Below are 8,342 nucleotides of genomic sequence, written 5' to 3'. Positions count from 1 at the left end.
ATGGTCCCAACACTGAGCCTTGCGGAACACCACTTGTCACCGGCTGCCACTCTCTGCTTTCTGCTAGACAGCCAAACTTCTATCCATGCTAGCGTCTTGCCTCTAACACCATGGGCCTTTATCTTACTTAGTACCCTCCTGTGTGGCACCTTATCAAAGGCCTTCTGGAAGTCCAGATAGATAACATCCATTGGCTCTCCTTGGTCTAATCTGCTTGACACTTCCTCAAAGAGTTCTAGCAGATTTGTCAGGCATGACCTACCTTTGATGAAACCATGCTGATTCTGCCCTATTTTACCATACACTTCCGAGCATTCAGAAATCTCATCCTTCACAATGGATTCTAGGATCTTACCCAAGACTGAGGTTAGGCTAATTGGTCTGTAAGTTTCCATCTTCTGCCTTGCTCCCTTTTTAAACAGGTGTTTATGTTAGCGATTTTCCAATCCTCTGAGATCCTCCTTGATTCTAGTGATTCCTGAAAGATTCCCAGTAATGCCTCCACTATCTCTTCAGCTATCTCCCTTAGAACTCTGGGGTGTAGTCCATCTGGTCCAGTTTATTTAGCCACCTTCAGATGATTCAGTTTTTCTTCACTTTCTCCTTGGTGATATCTACCATACTCAGATCTGCTTCCTCACTCTCTTGAATTTTTGGGAAATTACTCATGTCTTTCATTATGAAAACTGACAAGACATAATTATTCAGTTCCTCAGCATTTCTTTGTTCCCCACTACTGTCTCTCCTGTGTTATTTTCCAGCAGCCCAATGTCCACATTTGCCTCTCTGTTGTCCTTTATCTGTCTAAAGAAACTCTTACAGACTTCCTTTGTATTACTGGCTAGCTTACCCACATATTTAATCTTCTCCCAATTTATTTCTTTTTTTGTTGCCCTCTGTTGGTCTTTGTGAGCTTCCCAATCCTCTGGTTTCCCACTGTTCTTCGCTACTTTATATGTTTTCTCTTTTGCTCTTATGCTATCCTTGACTTCCTTGGTTAGCCATGGTTGTCTCATTCTCCCTGTACCATGCTTCTTTTTCTTTGGAATGGATCTCTGCTGTGCCTCCTGAAAACTCCCAGAAATTCCTGCCATTGCTGTTCCAATTATTTTTCCTGCCAGGCTCCTCTCTCCATCAATTCTACCCAGCTCCTCCTTCACACCTCTGTAGTTGCCTTTATTCAGCTGAAATACCATTCCCTCAGATTCTATCTTTTCTCTTTCAAATTGCAGAGTAAATTTGATCATGTTGTGATCACTACTTCCTAAGAGTTCCTTTACCTTAAGCTCCCTTAGCAATTCTGCCCCATTACACAGCACTAAATCCAGTATTGCCTGTTCCCTAATGGGCTCCACCACAAGCTGCTCCAAAAAGCCATCTTATTGACATTCCACAAATTCCTTTCCCTGTAATCCGCTACCAACCTGATTTTCCCGGTCCACCTGCATATTGAAGACCCCATGATCACTGTAACTTTGCCTTTCCTCCACATCTTTTCTATCTCCCGGTGTATCTTGCTTCCTAGCTCCTGACTACTGTTTGGTGGCCTACACATGACTTCAACGATGGATTTTTTTACCTTTGCGGTTCCTTAATTCCACCCACACAGATTCTACACCATCTGACTCTACTTTGTTTCTTACTATTGATTTAATTTTATTTCTTACAATAGGGCAACCCCAACCCCTTTGCCCACTTGCTTATCTTTTCACTAGGATGTAATTCCTTGAATATTCAGCTCCCAGTCCTGATCCGTTTGGAGCCGTGTCCGCATGATGCCCACCACATCAAACCTGCCAATTTTGATTTGCGCCACAAGCTCGTTTACCTTATTCCTTATACTGTGTGCATTCAGGTATAACAACTTCAGTCCTGTATTAACCATCTTTCTTCTCATTATCATTCATTTGTCTACTGTACTTACTTAAGTATTTGTAAGTACTTATTTACCCTTATTTAAGTCTAAAATAGTTGTCTTGAAGACAATCTTCTTGCTCTCAATGTGTAAAATTTAATCAGGTTATAGTCACTTGCGAAACCTTCATTATGAGGTAATTAATCCTATCCCAAATCACATGTCAAATCTGTTGGCTCCATAATAAGCTGTTCTGAGAAACTACCCCAAAAACTTTATGTGAACTCCACATTTGGTTATCTTTGTCCGTTTGATATTTCCAGTCTATGTTTAAGTTGAAATCCCCCAGAATTATCATTGTACCTTTCTGATATACCCTTCATTATTTCTTCAGTTGTATTCCATCTTTCCAGGTGATTATTAGATTAGAATGCTTACAGTGTGGAAACAGGCTCTTCGGCCCAACAAGTCCACACTGACCCTCCGAAGAGTAACCCACCCAGACCAGTGCACCTAACATTACAAGCAATTTAGCATGGCCAATTCACCTGGCCTGCACATCTTTGAACTGTGGGAGGAAACCGGAGCACCTGGAGGAAACCCACGCAGACATTGGGAGAATGTGCAAACTCCACACAAACAGTCGCCCAAGGCTGAAATCAAACCTGGGACCCTGGTGCTGTGAGGCAGCAGTTCTAACCACTGAGCCATCATGCCACACCTAGGGGCCTTTATTGTTAGGGTCCTTTACATAACTACCATAAGAAATTTCTTGGCTTTATCATTTATTGTTTCTCATCTCTACTCAGCTTCCACATTCAGGTTTCCTCAACTTAAATCTTCTTTCTCTTTTGCGCTACTATCCACATTAATGAACAGATCAACCCTTCCACTTTTTTCTCCTAACTTCCTGTGCTTTCTAAATTTAATAATTCCTTCAATATTCAAATCTCAATCTATTGACATCTGCAGCTATGGTTCTGTAATGGCTATCAGATTATACTTACTTATGTCTAATTGCACTATTAACTCATCTGCTATAGTCCGAATATTATATGCATTCAGATACAGGGCTTTTAGTTTTATTTTTTATTATTATTAATGTCACCTCTAACCATAACTGTTGCTTTACTCTTAGATTTGTATTCTTTTCCCTTCCTGTCACAGGCCATTTCTCATTTCCTATACAACTACTTTTCTAGATTTATCTTGTTCTACTATTTGGTTTACCGCATTTTCTTCAATCTTATCCCATTTAGGGGCAGTGCATTGGCTCAGTGGTTAGCACTGCAGCCTCACGGCGCCAGGGACCTCGGGTGACTGTCTGTGTGGAGTTTGCACATTCTCCCCGTGTCTGCTTGGGTTCCTCCGAGTGTTCTGAATTCCTCCCACAATCCAATGATGTGTAGGCGGTGGATTGGCCATGCTAAATTGCCCATAGTGTTAGGTGCTTAGTCAAATGGAAATGGGTCTGGATGGGTTACTGTTCAGAGGGTCGGTGTGCACTTGTTGGGCCAAATGGCCTGCTTTCACACTGTAGGGAATCTAATCTAAAACTCACTCTCCTTCCCTAGTTATGCAGCTCTACTATAAAGCTTCCAATCTGGGTCATCAGTTCATCATCAATAATGCTACATATAACGAGCCTTGTCTTTGTGTGTTGGTCAACAAAACATGCTTTAATCATAGACAAATAAATCAGACAGTCCATGCAACTGAGTTGGCCTGGCACGTAATGGGCAGAGGTGGAAGAAAGATTGAGGCAGACAGAGACATAATCACATTTGTTATAATCACATTCACTATCGACACTTATGTTTCACATTACTGTTAAACCTAAACCTGAGGCATTTTTATTTAGAGTGTTATGACACGGGGTAAACCCCCTCCCCCTCCCCCGCTAACTTAAACCAGCAACACAGAAAAGATTTATCTTGTGCAGTAATCTGTGAAAATTTGGGAGGCCAAAGACTATTTCAAGTAAAAATTAACAACTTTATTTATTAAAGTATAACAGAGAATAATTAACTAACAACTATTTACAACTCCATCCTCTAACCTATCTTTTACTTTCCCTTCTACAATACTAGTCTGATAAAACCCCCAAGTGAAATGTATCAAAAATTCAAATTTCAAAACCAGGCAGCCTTCGAATCTTCCTTTTATATCATCCTCTATAGATTTTCTTCTTCTTCAAGATTTCTGTTTCACAGGTCATTGACTGATAAAGGTACCTTTAAGAGAATTGTGTTTCAGGCAATCTGTACATGTGGATGGCTTGGCAGTACTCCCCCAACTATTCCACTTGTTTAATACTTATATCCCAAAGCATCAGATTGTTTCATTGCTTTTAATATTGTCAAAATACCAAATTCAAACTTGATTAGAGTTTAGTACCTTGGTTTCCAAGATACTAAACTGATTTAAACTGATTTGCCAAATTTGAATTTGTTTGGTCGACTCCAGACAATCCAACTAAGCTCGCTGTTCGACCAAATATTACATTGTTACCTTGTTCAGAATACTTGGTGATGTGTCAAGTAGTTCTGCTAGCTTTTAACTCTCTTAATGGTACAGTACCCCTTACACCTTCATAACAAGAGCCAGAATAGGTTGAAAGCACAAAATTCAGAATTTACACCATTAATTAAAGTTTGTGCCTCTTGAAGGTCCACTGATATCAATCGAATGGGATGTATAACTACTGACAGATTTGTATCCCACCCAAATTGACTTTCACCAACTTAAGCTTGTATAACAATTTTACTTTTTTTTACATTTCTTTTATCTGCTTGACCATAATATCATGCATTCTCATTGAGTCTCAGAACTTGTTTACAGGGTGAGTTTTCAGCATGAAAGCTAAGAATGTCTCAATATAAATACACAAGACATGACAGCTGTTTGAAGTCAGTTGAGAATGGTTTGCTACTGTGAGGCTTAACCTGGCTATCAGTAAATGAGGACATATAAGCAAGCAGATGCTAGCATGACTTGTCAGTAAATATTTAAAAGTTACCTTGTGTATTGGAATGTGACCACCATCAACTTTTGTTAATGAAAGAGAGCTGTGAAACTCTGCAAAAAGCGCAGTGAGCTTTGGCAGTCATGAGACATCACTGCTGCTGACAAGTTTAGTGTAAAATAAATTGAAGTGTTGTTACTTCTGGCAACAACAGTTACCCGCTCCTGTTCTTTTTCTTATTCACACTCTGTACCTTAAACCATGTCACTATCCTGGCATAGAAAGCCGGGTAGTTTTTTTTCCATTTCCCAATTTGGATTTTTGCCATTGTGGAGAGAGTGTGAGGGGCCTCTACAATTATAAAATTAAATTAATCTTTATTGTAACTTTGAATAGATTCCTTTGTGTTAGTTAGAATTCTAAATATCACCCTTTTATAATCTCAGAGTGCTTGGCGACATCTTTGCACATTACAACACTGACTACTTCTGTAATTTAAACATGATCATGAACTTGATGAAAGTAAAATTGTTGCCAAGCAAGTCTTGATCCCAGAGTCTCCAGGTGTGAAGTATTCAGTCAGTCACTGTCCGTAATAAACCTGATTGACTTTTGAAGGTTGATATCACATCTGATTCATTAACTGGTGGCTGCAAATTCTAAGTGGATGCAGTGCAAAGGAGGACATTGAGTGAGAGAAAGTGGGAAGTGCTGTGGAAAGTGAGTAAATCAGTTTGAGTTTAGTGCATTAATGGGAAAGTTCAATAGAAGCTGTTACAGACATGTCATTCAAACTGAGTCCTATGGGTCCCAGTCATCAGCTCTCACTGCTACATCTGCTTCAATTTCTTACTCACTGATATTTCCTCTTGAACTTTGTGCATTGGGAGATTTTAAAATGTCTATAAATGTCATTAGTTGATAAATCTTAAATCTGAAAGTCTGTTGGCATCAACAACTTAAGATGTCTGTGTAAATTAATGGTAACCCATCTTAAAATTGATCCAGAGGCCTGTTGGTAGACTCTGGTCAGTGACTCATAATGATAAAAGCTTCCTCTATAAGAATTAAACACATAGAATTCCTACAATGTGGAAACAGGCCATTTAGCCCAACACATCCACACCAACCCTCTGGAGAGTATCCCACCCAGACCCATTCCCCTATCCTATTATTCTACATCTCCCCTAACTAATGTACCTAACCTACACATCCCTGAACACAATGGGCAATTTGGCATGGTCAGTTCACCTAACCTACACATCTTTGGTGTGTCAGAGGAAACCAGAGAACCTGAAGGAAACCCACACAGACATGCGGAGAATGTGCAATCTCCACACACACAGTTGCCCGAAGCTGGAATCAAATCCAGGTCCCTCACACTGTGAGGTAGCAGTGTTAACCAGTGAGCCACTATGACTCCATAGAGTCATAGAGTTGTACAACACAGAAACAGACCCTTCAGTCCAACTCATCCATGCCAACCAGATATCTTAAATTCATCTAGTCCCATTTACCAATATTGGCCTCATATTCCTTTAAACCATTTCTATTCAATGCCTATCCAGATGCCTTTTAAATGTTATAATTGTACCAGTCTCCACCATTTCCTCTGGCACGTCATTCCATACATGCACCACCGTTTGTGTGAAAATGTTGCCTCTTGGGTCCCTTAAACCTGTGCTCTCTAGGTTTGGACTCCCCTACCCTGGGAAAAAGACCTCGGATATTCACCCTATCCATGCCCCTCATGATTTTATAAATCTCCATAAAAACAGCTCTCAGCTTCCAACTCTCCAGAGAAAATAGCTTCCAGCCTATTCAGCCTCTCCCTCGAGCTCAAACCTTTTAACCCCGCCAACATCTTGTAAACCTTTTCTGCAACTTCCAAGTTTAACAACATCTTTCCTATAGCAGGGAGAACAGAATTAAAAGCAGTATTACAAAAGTGCCCTAACCAATATCTTATACAGCCACACCATGACATCCCAAGTCATTTAGTCGATGCACTGACCAATAAAGTCAAATGTACCAGATGCCTTCTTCACTACTCTGTCTACCTGTGACTCCACCTTTAAGGAACTAAACATTCCTCCTATATTCACATCCAAATCATTTATATAAATGACAAAAAGCAATAGGCCCAGCACCAATTCTTGCAGCACACTGCTGGTCACAGTCATCCACATTGAAAAACAACCCAGCACCATCACTCTCTGTCTCCCACCTTCAAACAAATTTTGGATCCAAGTGGCTAGTTCTCCCTGTATCCCATGAATCTAACCTTACTAACCAGTCTAATCATGTGGAACCTTGTTGAATGCTTTGCAGAAGTCATATAGACAATCTCCACCACCCAGCCGTCATCAATCTTCTTTGCCACTACTTCAAAAAACTCAATCAAATTGTTGGTTGCAATTTCCCATGCACAAAGCCATGTTGACTATTCTAATCTGTCTTTACCTTTCCAAGTACATGCAGATCCTGTTCCTCAGAATCCCCTCCAACAACTTGTCCACCACTGACTTCAGGCTCTCCAGTCTATAGTTCCTGGCCTTTCCTTACTATATTCTTAAATAATGGCATCACATAAGCCACCCTTCAGCTTCTGGCATCTCACCCACGGCTGTCGAGCTCCCATATCCATCTCTGGCATGAAATATTTGTTTAATATCTCATCCATCTCCTGCAGTTCTTTCCTAGTATTTTCCTCTATAGCAATACCCATAATAAAACTGATTGGGAGGTACCGGTGTTGGACTGGGGTCTACAAAGTTAAAAATCACACCACATCAGGTTATAGTCCAACAGGTTTATTTGGAAGCACTAGCTTTTGGAGTGCTGCTCCTTCATCAAGTGGACAACCGCCTGATGAAAGAGCAGCACTCCGAAAGCTAGTGCTTCCAAATAAACCTGTTGAACTATAACCGGGTGTTGTGTGATTTTTAACTTCATAATAAAACTGTTTGAGGAGTTTTTATAATTAAAACAAAACACTTGTAGAACTTTCGAATTATAGCACCCTACATTGTGGAAGCAGGCCATCTGGCCTATTGTGATTCTCTGGAAAGCATCCCAACCAGACCCTCCACTTACCTTGCATTTGCCATGGGTAATCCACCTAGCCTCTCCGTCCCTAGACATTCTGAGCAATTTAACATGGCCAATCCACCAAAACTGTATATCTTTTGTTATGGGTGAAGAACATTGGGAAAGTATGTATTACATAGGTGTTCCTGCAGTTTTGAGTACTGAAATTATCAAATTAACAACTCCAAAATGAAAAGAAAATGCTCCATTACCTGCAAGCCACCACCTCACCCCTCCAAAATTTAAGTTCTGCTGACTTTTATTACTCAGCAGTTATCATTAGCTTTTTAATATTCTCTCTTTTGCTTGCATTGTTACACATTAAAGCATCATTTCTGTATCTTCTATTGATCAAGCAAGCAAACCACTTCAGCTGTATCGAACTTATTCTGAAACTCAGCTCGTAGACAGATGGTTCTCAGTGTTAATATT

This window comes from Chiloscyllium plagiosum, chromosome 20, assembly GCF_004010195.1.
Source record: "Chiloscyllium plagiosum isolate BGI_BamShark_2017 chromosome 20, ASM401019v2, whole genome shotgun sequence".
Taxonomy (NCBI): Eukaryota; Metazoa; Chordata; class Chondrichthyes; order Orectolobiformes; family Hemiscylliidae; genus Chiloscyllium; species Chiloscyllium plagiosum.
The sequence above is the reverse complement of the archived record's forward strand: the minus strand, read 5'-3'. Positions refer to the sequence as shown.